This window comes from Manacus candei, unplaced genomic scaffold (genome assembly GCF_025592945.1).
Source record: "Manacus candei isolate 608988 ecotype Guabito, Panama unplaced genomic scaffold, ASM2559294v1 h1tg000045l, whole genome shotgun sequence".
NCBI lineage: Eukaryota > Metazoa > Chordata > Aves > Passeriformes > Pipridae > Manacus > Manacus candei.
The window spans coordinates 7,298,275-7,311,481 of record NW_026138093.1 but is presented as its reverse complement, the minus strand read 5'-3'; the positions used below and the strand labels follow the sequence as shown (position 1 = coordinate 7,311,481).

Genomic DNA, 13,207 nt, shown 5'->3' with positions numbered 1-13,207 from the left:
CACCAGTTGATCCTAGCCAATGAAAACGCTGTTGCTTGCTTAGCTAAAATGAGGTTATTGCTTGCTGCTAGCAAGGGGTATAAAAAGGCAGATGAGAAAATAGAGACATCTTTTCTGCACACAACTAGACTCTTTGTGTCTTTATCGACCGCCACGACTCTACACCAACAGTTTTGTTATTGCTGGGCAGCACTTGCACAGCTCCAAGGCCTTTCCTGCCCCTGGTACGGCCACGCTGGGGAGGGAGCTGGGGGTGCGTGGGAGGGTGGGAGGAGACACACCTGGGCCAGGTGACCCCCCTGAGCCAAGAGCTGCTCCAGACCATGGACATCACACTCAGGGTGTGTAGGGGGGAACTTTGGAGTGATGGTGTTTGTCTGCCCAGGTCACCGTTACTCGGGACGGGGCCTCGCTCTCCTGGAGGTGCTGAACACCTGCCTGTCCATGGGAAACTGGGAATGAATTCCTGGTTTGACCTTGCACATGTGCACGTCTTTGACTCAACCCAGGAGTTTTGTCACTTCTACCCTTCTGATTCTCTCCCCCACCCCTCTGGTGGGGAGGGAGTGAGCGACTGTGCAGTGCTGAGTGCCTGGCTGACATTGCTAAACCTTGACAGATGGAAACTCCACAGGTCTCTGGGACCCTGTTCTAGTGCTGAACTATCCCCTTGGTGGGTTTTTAAAATTATTAATTATTTATTCTGTATGCCAAGTTACTCAAGCCTTACAGAACTCAGTGCAAGATTTCATAGCAGGGTAAGGTGCCCTTCATATCCATTAGCTTTTTAAGCTGATTCCACACAGAAACACTGCCCATAGGCCATGAGGCCTAGCAAGGGATTTCTCAAACCCAAGGGGAGTCACCTCTCATGGGTTGTGTCACCTCTGGGGCTCATTGATGACTGACCACGATTGCACTATTTCCCCTTAACATTACATTGGTCAGACCCAGCTTGAAGGAGCTCTTGGCATTGAACTCTTTTGGGGTACTGAATGTGCTCTGAAGGACAAAGATGTCATGGCAGGGCAGGACATAACAGGAATGCCTCAGGACACCGTTCCCCTCCTGGAGGAGGAGGAAAGCCAGGCTGGAACACATGGTTTTGTTGGAGCGAATATGGGGTGCTTTGTTCAGGCAACCACATACCTCAGTGGGACTTGTAGCATTTGGGACCATTTTACACCCTCTGTAGGATCACTTTGTCCATAGGAGTCTCTTCAAGGCCATTCTCACTTCCTCACTCTTCAGGCTATAGATGAGAGGGTTAAACATGGGAGTCACAACTGTGTAAAACAGGGCAGAGTATTTGTCAGGATCTCCAGAATCCCTCGAGTAGACGGCTTTAAGTAGACGACTGTGGCTGAGCCATAGAAGAGTGTCAGCACCCCGAGGTGTGAGGAGCAGGTGGAGAAGACTTTGTGCCTGCCCAGAACTGAGGGGATTTTCAGAATTGCCCTGACAATTTTAATGTAAGACAGAACTATTAAGCAGAAGGGAAGGATTAAAAAAACCAGGGTGATGGTGTGCAGCCCCACTTGGTTCCAGAACGTGTCTTCACAGGCCAGGGCCAGCAGCGGGGGGACGTCCCAGAAGAAGTGAGGAAGGTCACGGGATACACAGAAGGGCAAAGGGAACAGCTGGTAGGTCTGTCCTACCTGCACTGGTGCCACAGCCCCCCAGGAGCCCAGCAGCAGCCTGGTGCAGAGCCCCTGCTCATGGCCAGGGGACAGGGCAGGGGGTGGCACATGGCCATGGAGCACTCGTAGGCCATGGCAGCCAGGAGAAGGCTTTGGGTGCTGCCCAGCACCCAAATACAGCTGGGCAGCACAGCCAAGGAAGGAGATCCGGCCATCTGCCCTCAGGAGACACAGCAGCATTTTTGGCAGTGACAGAGGTGTAGTAGACCTGCAGGAAGGACAAGTTCCTCAGGAAGAAGTACATGGGGCTGTGCAGGCTGGAGTCCAGCACAGTGAGGAGGCAACCAGGCTGTTCCCTGCCAGCACCACAAGGTAGATGAGCAGGAACACCGTGAAGCACAGGCCCTGCAGGCTGGAGTGGTCACAGAATGCCAGAAGAACGAATCCAAATCCAACAGTGTGGTTCTCCAAGCCTTTTCTTTAGGACATTTTCCCTCTGCAGAGCAATCCTGTGGCCTGTCCGCCACCAACCCACACTTCAGGCCTAGAGAAAGACTCCACACACCAGCACACACGGGACTGCAGGAGGAGGGGAGCTAGACCAAGCTCTGCAGGAAGGTTTGGGAATCCAACAGGGGCTGTTTGCTGCAGGGAGGTTTGCAAAGGGAGGGAAGAACAGAATCCATGAGCCTGCATGACCCGGATTTGCCACAGAGATAAGGGAATCTTGACTTGTTTGGCCAGAGGGGATTTTATTAAATAGAATGCCTGGGGATAGAGGAGAAAAAAAGGAAGGAAATGCATAAATACCAGCCCCTTGCAGAACAGTCTGGCTTACATTCCTTGTCCAGATGTTCAATGCATTTAATGTAAGAATGAGAAGAAAGAGGGTGAAAAAGGAGAAAAGTGATGAAAATGGGGAAGCAAAGCAAGGTAAGGCAAGGCAAGGGAAGGAGAAGCAATCCAAACAAAGCAAGGCAAGGCATGGTTCAGTTCTTAGACCTTGGTGAGAGAGATTAATCCCAGCTCTCCTCACATGTGGGAGCTCATCCCCTGGCGCTCTGTCAGCACACCAAGATCTGGGAGACTGTCCAAGATCTGAATCATTCACCTTCACATGGTGAGGGGTGAATCCCATTGGAAGTAAACCAGGCTTCTCTCTTCCAGGGAATCCAGTGGCTCTGATGCATCCATGGGGCATTTTAGCAGGACAGGGAAGCAACGGTTTATGCAGAAATAACAAGAGTTCCTAACTGTACTAAGAGACAGGTTAATGCAAGCAGTGCCAGTGTGTCCTGCAGTTTTCAGTCATCCAGAGAAGAAAGTGGTTCAAAGAGGGTGATCTCCCCACCATACCTGATTTGCCTGAACAGATCAGGTTTTTATAACTTCTGAGAGAGTCACTGATAATCCAACATTCCCGACCTTGCTGCTCTGTCCCTTGGATTCCTGAGCCCTCACAAATCCAGCCCAGGGCCCACATGCTCCCATCCCAGCCTTGCAACACTCCCCAGTGCCCTGCAAGCGCTGGCAAAGGCCCAGCAATGCTCCTGCTGCCCAGGGAGCTGAGCCCTCCCTGTGCATTCCCCACCCTCCCAGAGCACAGGGACTCCCTGCAGGGCTCACTGGCAGGGTGGGAGCTACAAGGCAGCAGCTCCTCCATGGCAGGTGCCTTCTAATGAAGCCACAACTCAGCTGAAAAGGGGTTTCAGGAACTCACTTTGGCCTGGGGAGGGAATGTCCTCTCCCAGGCGAGGGCTGAGGATGCTGCTGTGTCTCAGCCAGCACTAACACCCATTGAGAAGTCTTCTTAAACCCTGAGGTGTCACTGATGACAACAGCAGGTCAGAAAAAAATCAAGTATCCAATTAGCCAAGGGACAAGCACAGGGCATTTTTTCAAGAGAAAAATCTGAATTCACACAAACGTCATCCTAATACTTTGCTTATTTTCCCAAGGTATTTGTGCCATTTTCCTGTGAGTTTTATCTGTCTCATAGAGATGTCATTCAAAATTCCCAAGATCAAATTAAAGTTTGCATGAGAGAAAAGTCACCATGATTTTCTAATCTACCAACTTCATAACATAAATATACAGAAAAATTAAATATTCCTATTTAAAACCAAAAGTAATCACTGAGATACCCACATATATTTTAATTTAATGCTTTAACTCAAAGCAACCATTCCCATGCAGATTATCCACATATGAGCAATCCCTCCTTGTTCCCAAATGTTGTCAAAGATGCAGCCTCCTCTTTTTAACTCTCAGGTGTCTCCATGCTCCAAAGATCTCGAGTGGAGCCCAAAGCAGGCCAGTTTTGCTCCCAGGAACCTGCCAGAGCCCTTCTTAGGTGGTGCCAATCTCACAGGCAGCGTTTCCCAAAGCTGGAGGAAGCCTGAAAAGGAAGGAAACTTCCCCAAACCGAGCCAGGCTTTTCTCAGCACCTGAGCTGCTGCCCAGAGCCTTTGCCTCCCTGCACCCACGGCCTCCAAGGATCTGCTGGAGAGTCCCTGGGGAGGCTTTGTCAGCCCTCGGGGGGCTCCTTAAAGTTTCAAGGGACTGCAAGGTTTTCAGAGCAATTTGGGGTTTTGATTTTGCATTTTTGAGAGGTTTGTGCAGCCATGTCCTCCAATTATCTGCTGTAACAAGTCCCTTGAGAGCCTCAGACAGTGACAACCCTCAGTGGGGCTCATTAATGCTTCAAGGCACTCAGGGTTTATTGAGGTGCTTTTTTTGGCACTGAGCCTCTGAGAGGTTTGTTCAGTCGTGGCCTCCAATGACCTGCTCTAATTAGTCCCCTGAGAGACTCTGTCGGTTGTGACACCCAGTGGGGCTCGTTAATGCTTCAGGGACTGCAGGGTTTTCACAGGACTTTGTGTTCTGCTTTCCACACTGAGTGTTGGAGAGGTTTGTGCAATCCTCTGCAATTACCTGCTCTAATGAGTCCCTTGAGAGGCTTTGTCAGTTGTGACACTCTGTGGGGCTCATCAATTCTTTGAAGTAGTTCAGTTTTTAAGGGCACTTTGGCTTTTGCTTTTGACACAAAGTCTGTGACAGATTTGTGCAATCATGGCCTGCAGTGATCTCCTTCAAGGAGTCCTTGAGGAACCTGGATTGGGAATGGCCCTCAGTGAGACCCATTAATGCTTTGAGATATGTTGAGATTCCCTTCTGACTTGGACTCATGGAAAGGTCTCCTCTCTCTCAGAGGAGAACCTCACCTGAGGTTCAAGGACTCAGTGCCAAGTGCACCGTGGGGACCACGGGGCTCCTTAAAATCAATCAAGTGCTAAGAAACCACAGCTCTGCCTTGATTTTCCTCTAGTCTAGTGCAGTTAATCAGGAAGTTTTCTTAATACGCAGAAATACTTCAAAGGGGTTCTAATAAACATGCATTCTTATTTTCAAGGGTGTAGTTTCTTACTTTTCTCCTTTGAAAAGAGTTGATTGCAGCTTTCTCTAATTGATTTTGATCCAGGGTCTCTCCTAAGGAGGTTTGGAGTGGTTAGAGCTTTCCCTTGAGGTCTGACACAGTGTGGACAACCTTGCTCCACATTTCCCAACTCCATCCTGTCTCTGCTCAGTCTCCTGGGTCCTGCTTTGCTCACAGAACTGGCTGCACACAGCAAAGAGGGCTTTTTCTTCTTTTTTTGCCACAATCTGAAACTCATGAGGTTCACCTTTGGTAACAGACACTCCTCAGCTGTGAGCCAAGTCCCTGCTGCCAGCAATGAGGTTCAGCTCCCCCAAGGCAAAACCGTGCCAGAAATGTTTTAGACACCCAGAAAGTGAAATAATAAACACGAATAAAGAGTTAGTACTGGGGGGACACTTAGGGATCCTGAGGGGTACTTATGGGGCAGTTTTAGGGGGACATTTAGGGGACACTTAGGCATCCAGGGGGGCGTTTCAAGGTCGGGGACCGGACTGGGGCTGGATGCCTGAAGAATGAACACACAGCCCTGGAACCATTGGATCTCCTGGATGATTGAAGTGCCTCTAATAGAAGGTGCGTGGCCTCCCTGCCCCTCCCGCCGAGCACCAGCTCCATCTCCTGCTCCTGCCCAGCGGCTTTCCAGAAATCCAGGGCTGGGTGTGGATTGAAGGCTGTGGCAAGGGACAGGATAAAGTTGCTTCACTTTCCACCCTTGATGTCTCAATGTCTGTGATCTTAGGAACCCTCACAAACCTGGAACAAGGCAGATTATCTGTTTTTGTAAGATATGTACATGGAGATTGTTTTGATCTGTGTTTAAATCGTCCTTGAATAAAAGAACTAATAGAAAACTATGTAAAAAAAAAAAGGAAAAGGGAAAAATAAGAAAAACGAAAATTAAAAAAGGGAGAAAAGAGATAAAAAGGAGAAAAAAGAGAAAAAAAAGAAAAATAGGAAAAAATGAGGAAAAAAAAGAACAAATAAAAAAGAGAAAAAAGAAAAAAGAGAGAGAAAAAGGGAAGAAAAGAAAGAAGAAAGAAAAAAGAAAGAAAAGAGAGAAAGAAAAAAAGTGAAAATAAAAGAAGACAGAAAAACTAAAAACCAAAAAAAGTCCGACCCTCCCCCGCCGCAGGGACTACAACTCCCACAATGCCCCGCGCAGGCGGGGGGCGGGCAGGGGCCATGGCCGCGCGCTGATTGGCTGCGGGGCGGGTCTGTAAAGGCGGAGGGCGCGCGGAGCGAGCGCCATTTTGGCCTCGTGGTCGGGAGTGAGGAGGACTCGCCTGCGGCCGCTGCACTTCGCTGGGTGAGTTGGCGGGGGGGCGGCGAGAGCGGGGTCTGGGGATCCCCTCGGGGGCTGCGGGGAGCGCGGCTGTGGGTGGAAAGGCTGGAGGGCTCGGGAGGGTTTAGCGGGGGGGTTCGGGGGTTCCCTGGGGACGTTTTGAGGGGTCCCTGAAAGGACTCAGGGGGGAGGTTGAAGGTCCCTGAAGAGTGCTGGGGGGCTCTGATAGGAGTTTTGCTTTCTGAGAAGATTTGAGGTGTCCCAGGTGGGCTTTGGGGCTCTCTGGGGAGGTTTGGGGTTCCTGGGAGGCTTTGCGGGGACCTTGAGGCAGTTTTGGGGTCTCTGGGGGGTTTAAGGTGTCCCAGACGGTTTGGAGGGCGCGTGGGGGGGATTGGGGGTCCCTGAATGGGCTTGAGGGGTCCCAGGTGGGTTTTGCGGGTCACTGAGAGGGTTTGGGGGGTGCTGGGGAGGGATGAGATCTCTGAGGGGATTTGAAGGGACCTGGAGAAGGTTTTGATGGGTCGAAGGGGGATTTCAGAGGTTTTGAAAGGATTTTACAGGGTCCCCTAAAGCCCAGCAATGGAGTTCAAGGGGTCCCCCAGCCCCCAGGGGAGGGGTCCTAGGGATGCCCCCCAAAATCCAGAGGGGGAGATGTACCACATCCGGGTAAGGGGATTCCAGTGCCCCCAGTATATCCCAGTGACCTCCCAGTTACCCTCAGTATGGCCCAGTAACCCCCTCAGTGACCACCCAGTGTGTCCCAGTGACCTTCCACTGCCCCCCAGTATGGCCCAGTGATCCTGCAGTGAGCACCCAGTAACCCCCAGTATGGCCCAGTAACCTGCCAGTGTCCCCCCATGTGTCCTGGTATCCCCCAGTAACTCCCCAGTGCCCCCCAGTGTGCCCCAGTTCCCCCCCCAGTCCCTCCCAGTGCCCTCTCAGAGGGCCCCTGAGAGCCTGGTGAGGGGGGGCACGGAGAAGGGGAAGCCTGGACAGTGGGGACCCCTGGGATCCCCTAGGACAACAAAGTGGAGAACCTGGAGAGGGGGAATTTCTGGGAATGCAGCATCCCGAAGGCGAGAATCAGAGGAGAAGGGAGCCTTGGGACCCCCAACACTCCCAGCATCTCTAGGTAGAACCCCCAGCATCCCAGAGAGGGGAGACTCTCTGAACCCTAAAGGGGGGAAACCAGAAAAGGGGAAATCTTAGGAGAATTTTTTTGGGCTCATCTTCATATTTTAGAGTATTTTTTAGGTGAATCTCAACTTTTTTCAGTTTAGGGGGGCAGGAGTCTTCTCACTCTTTCTTATAGGCTTTTGCCTGAATGTTGATGATTTGTGTTTTTCTGGGCTAAATCTTGGTGGTTTGGAGGTTTTTATGGTCACAGGATGCCCGGTGAGTTCTAGAGATGGACTTGGGCAGGAGGAACCCCCAAGCCAATGCACTCAGCCCTTGTTTTCCCCCCCATCAGGATCTGTCCTTCCCAAAGCTTGGTCGGATGGAGGAGGAGGCTGCGAGGAAGAGGAAGATGCCTTGGGCCCCCCAGGCAGGTGAGGAGGAAGTCAGTGTCCCTTTGGGCGGGTGTTGTGCTGGCTCTGTCAGCCCAGCATGGCCCCGGCTGCAGGACAACCCCGCTGGCGCCGCCGTCCTGCCGGGGCCGGAGTTGGGGGGATGTCCTTGGCCTTCCCTGTGGGCCGGAGGCAAATCCCCTGCCTGTCCTTCTTGCTTCCTGCCCCAGGCCCCGAGCTGAGGAGGGAGAGCGCGGAGGACAAATCCCCCCGTGAGACCCTGGTGGGAGAGGCCGTTTTGAAGGGCTCCCCGGCGCAGGAAGGCAGCGGGGAGGAAAAGGGCCGGAGATGCCCCCGCAGGAGGGGCTCCAAAGCCATCCCAGGGTGCTCTGAGGAGGAAAGAGCCAGCCTGTGCTGGGAAGGTGGCCGGAGCTTGAGGGGGAGCTCTGACCTGGTGGTCCCTGATCAGCCTCCCAGCAGGGAGAAGCCCTTCAGGTGCTTGGAATGTGGGAAGAGGTTCAGGAAGAGCACAGACCTGCTCAGACACCAGCACATCCACACTGGGGAACGGCCCTACACGTGTGGGGAGTGTCTCAAGAGCTTCAACAGGAACTCCCACCTGATCCAACACCGTCGCATCCACACTGGGGAACGGCCGTACAATTGTGGGGAATGTGGGAAGAGCTTCAGGAGCAGCTCCAACCTCTGCACCCACCAGCTCATCCACACCGGGGAACGGCCCTACAAGTGCTTGGAATGTGGGAAGAGGTTTCAGACCAGCTCAGCTCTCCTCCTGCATGAGCGGACACACACGGATGAGAGGCCCTTCCGCTGCACCGACTGCGGGAAGGGTTTCAAACTGAACTCCCACCTCGTCACCCACCGGCTCATCCACACCGGGGAGAGGCCCTACAAGTGTGGGGAGTGTGGGAAGAGTTTCACCCGAAACTCTACCTTGACCAAACACCAACAGACCCACCAGTAAGGGAAGCCCCACCAGTGCCCCGACTGCGGGAAGAGCTTTGGCCGTAGAATTGACAGGCAAAACAAGGTTTCAAAAGGTCTTCAGGATTTTGAGTATCTGCACTCCAACATCAATTTATTCTTTTGATATGTTTAAGTTTAACCTCAGTTCAGTCTGAAAGCCAAATTCACCACTACCCCATTCCCTGATAACCGTGGGCTGGTTCTGACAAGTGAGGCAGAAATTACCCACTGCCCAGCAAAAACCAGTGGGGCCAGCCAGTGGTCTCTGCCCTGGCAGCCCAGTTTCCCCAGTCTCATCTCAAAATGACCAGTTACACTGAAGCAAAGAGCACTGGAACCAGTGCAACAAGCCCCAGTCTGACTTTCACACCTGCCCACGTGTCCTGTTTTCTGCTGCTCTACCGACTTCCTTGTTTAAAATACAATGGGAAAATGAACAGGTTTTGGGGTTGTTTTGGTTTTGGGCTCGGGTTTTTTTTTTTCCCCCCACTGTTCTCATTAACCTCATTTCAAATCTATTCAGGTTTTGAGCATGAATTAAAATTTTGAATGATTTTTAATGTTAATGCCTTGTCCAAAGTATCAAAACATGAAAAATAAAAAGAAAAAAAATACCACAAAGCTGTCCATTATTGTCACAAACACTCAGAAGTACTAACATTAGCACAGTGAAAAACCCATAAATAAGACCATTAAAATAATTTTAATATTCATATATTATTATATTTTTAATAAGCCTAACATAAGGAAATTTAATTCCTGACATCAGCTTTCCCCACCTCTCAAAAAGGTAATTTAGTTACATTTTAGTCACCCTTGAAAGGCTCTTTCCAGTTGGGTTGGCCTCTGCCTTAGACACTCGTGAGATCTACCAAAACCAACTTAAGGGCAAATTTCCCCACCAGGTTCAACTGCATTGTTTGTACCAAAAACTTTGCAAGTAACCCCACATCTTTCATCTTAAACTCTTCTCTCAACCTTGTAAAATAATTAGCAGTAAACAGACCTGACAATGCGTTATAATTAAGAATTTGTTGTTCTCAAAATTATTCATACACTAAAAAGATGCCACAGGAATGGCCAAAATATTATTATCAACTTCTACACTTTGGAAATCTACATTTGGTTTAAAAGATTTCACAGTGGTTGTTTCCTTAGGAATTCAGGCACATTTTACTAACAAGTTTCAATAAAGTTACAAAAACATCTTCCTCCACTAAGACACAGGCAGTCATCCTAACCTGAGGTAGGCACTGAAAAGCCCAATTTTTTTCTTAGCTGTCACGAGTTTTTCATTCCTTCTGTCACATCAATTAGGCATCAGCCCATTTTTCAAGCTGCTGTTCTCTACCAGCTCCTGCTTTGGTTTCCAAGCCCAGTATTTTGACCATGATAAAATCAGGGACCTGGGCAGTCATGTCAGAATGACAAAGAGTACTGACCCTCCCTGCCAAGGGAGACAAACCATTCCCAACCTCGACCCAAGGTTCAAGGCAGCGATTCTGAAACAGAATTTACAAAGTTTTTCTCTTCAGTTTTTTGCTGAATACCATTTTATTTGAACTTTTTTTTTATTTAAACATTTTTTATATATTTACATTTTTTTATATTTAAGGCGCAGGAATTCAAATTTATATTTGGGTACCATTTTATTTGAACATTTATTTTATTTAAACATTTTTTACGTATTTATATTTTTTAATATATTTAAGGCAAAGGAATTTTTATTTATATTTGAGTACCATTTTACTTAAACAGTTTTTTATTAAAACATTTTTTATATTTTTATTTATATTTTTTAATATATTTAAGGCGTAGGAATTTGAATTTATATTTGGATACCATTTTATTTAAATATTTATTTTATTTAAACATTTATTTTATTTAAACATTTATTTTATTTAAACAATTTTTACATATTTATATTTTACCCCCATCAGATGTTCTGTAAGCACAGCAGTCAAAGCACAACTCATGTAGGTTTGGGTATTTTTAGCTAAGGCTGTTTGCCAGGTTTCTCACATTTAGAGAGGAATTCCCGGTAAGATGTGACTTTATTCACAGATGCACTCTTTTTTGGGTGCTATTTTGAAATAATAAACTCTATTGCATTAAGCAAAGTATGTCAACTTCAATAAAGCTTCAATAAAGTGTTTTCAAGTATTTTCCCTCTTCTCTTAAAAAAAATGAAAATAAACATCAGTGTTTCAACTAAACATTATCTACACTAACCAGAGAGGGCAATACTGGATCTTTCAGGATCCACACATTTGGATGCTTTTGCAATTGGTGTTTGAAGCAACTTCTTTTGTAGACAACTGTTTCACTAAGTAAATTAAGGCTTTCACATTCAGCCCCTTCCTTTAGGTAAGGATTAGAAACCAGAAAAGGAGGGAAGAATTACTTGGGGTGTAACTGAAAGGCCAAAGTCCCACCCAAGAAACCATATGTGACAACAGCTCATTTACAACCCAGTGAGAAAACAAACAAAAATGCACACAGAAAGATTCAGGAGTCATGTGAAGATGAATATAAAAATGGAACATGAGTCACATGTTTTAGAGATTCGAGCAGATGATTGGGGGCTAGAAAGGCGTCAGTGGATGGCACAGGAAGAGTTTTGAGGAAGAGCTGGAAGGAGAAACCTGGCAAGAAATCTGCTGTTCTACACAGACCTGCAGTGGGAAAACCAGTTTAAGACTTCTGAAGGAACAAAGTAATAAAACTCACAGAGCCCAGGAGCAGAAGAGATTCAATACTTGCCAAAAAGCATCAAAACTAAGCTCATGGACATGCATTAAAAACTGAATTCCTCCAATTCATGAATTCCACTTTTTTGCTTCTGGACTGAACTCGGTGATAAAACTGGTCCAAAGTCACAAAATGTGGCAGGGACAACAAAAGGTTAAGACCAAATTCCTTTTAGTTAAGGAAAACTGGAAAAGATTCTGTTCCCGTACTCATCCAGTATAGATGAATAATTTTTTAATTATTAATTATTAATTTTAATTTTTCTACACAAGCCTGCCAATGTTGTGTTTTTGACTATGTGAGGAATGATCTGAAGTCTATCAGCTCACAGTTTAATTTAAAAAGAAATAAAACCAAACAAGCAGAAAACCATCCTGGCTTTACATATCATTTTGTGCAAAGCCAGACCTTTGTGAAGGTATTTTTTTAAAAAGCTAAAAAGTAAATGTTATTAAGGAAGAACAACTTACCAGTTCTTTGACCAAGAGCAGCTATTTTGCTTACAGTGAGCAAATCAATTCCTCCACACATCTGCAGGGAAAATGGGATACTAAAACACTTGAATTAGAATTAAAAATAATAAAGAAATCCTAATAATTTAAAATTAAAAATAATAAAGAAATCTTAATAAATTTAAACTAAAAAGATTAAAGAAATCCTAATAAATTTAAACTAAAAAGAATAAAGAAATCCTAATAAATTAAAATTAAAAATAATTAAGGAATCCTAATAAATTAAAATTTAAAATAATAAAGAAATCCTAAGGACCAAGCATTAGACTGTGAGTATTACACAAGTCCCATCCCTGAATGAAAAAAAAACAACCAAGCATTACAGATGACAGCATATGCTACAAAAGACATTTTATAAAAAGCTTTCAAGTATCACTAGGGAATGTGTTATCAAAGAACCTGTGCAAACCACCCAAGAAATTCAGGCCCCGTCCTGTACACAAATCCCTTGAGAAATTACCACCAGACAAACACAGATTACCATAGATTGCTCTTACAAGAAAAGACAGCTCCAAAGAGCTCAGAAAAGTAAACAAGGGACAGGTAAAACTGCCTTTATTGTAATACCTGTTCAGCACAAACAGCATCAGGGCAATCCAGGAAAGGTGCAGACCATTATGACTGAAGTGCTCAATTTTGTATTTAGCATGGAACATGCAGGTCAGCCAAGATCTGCTCCTGACACTGCGGGGTTTAATTTTAATCTTTAATTTTGCTATTTTTTGAAGAGCAGGTCAGTTAAAAGTTGCAGCTTTAGACATTTCAGGATTTAACATCAGGAACACAAGTCTTGGGTCTCACAGGCTCAGTCCCCTCATTATCCTCAGGCTGGTCTTGCCTTCATTGTCACAGACTGTGCAATATCTCAACTCCCTCCTCCCGCCGCCGGCACAACATGGCCGCCCGCTCACTGCTCAGGGAGAGGCGGGAGCGGCCACCGCCCCCTTCCACTGCCACCAGGCCGGGCCGAGCCCACCTCCGCCCGCCCCAGCCCAGCCCCGACCCTGCTCGGGCCGACACCACCTTCTCTGCCAGACCCTTCTCCAGACATCTCTTCGTACCCTCGCCTGCCTGCACGGCGAGGTTCA

General features: G+C 47.3%; 1 protein-coding gene and 1 pseudogene across 1 annotated transcript in view; one reads left to right on the top strand and one right to left on the bottom strand.

Moving 5' to 3' along the window:
* The window catches only part of LOC127474810 (uncharacterized), a 1,039,526-nt gene that overhangs the window by 854,709 nt on the left and 171,610 nt on the right, over positions 1 to 13,207 (bottom strand).
* LOC127474830 (zinc finger protein 883-like) overlaps positions 1 to 13,207 on the top strand; it is a 334,043-nt pseudogene that overhangs the window by 195,218 nt on the left and 125,618 nt on the right.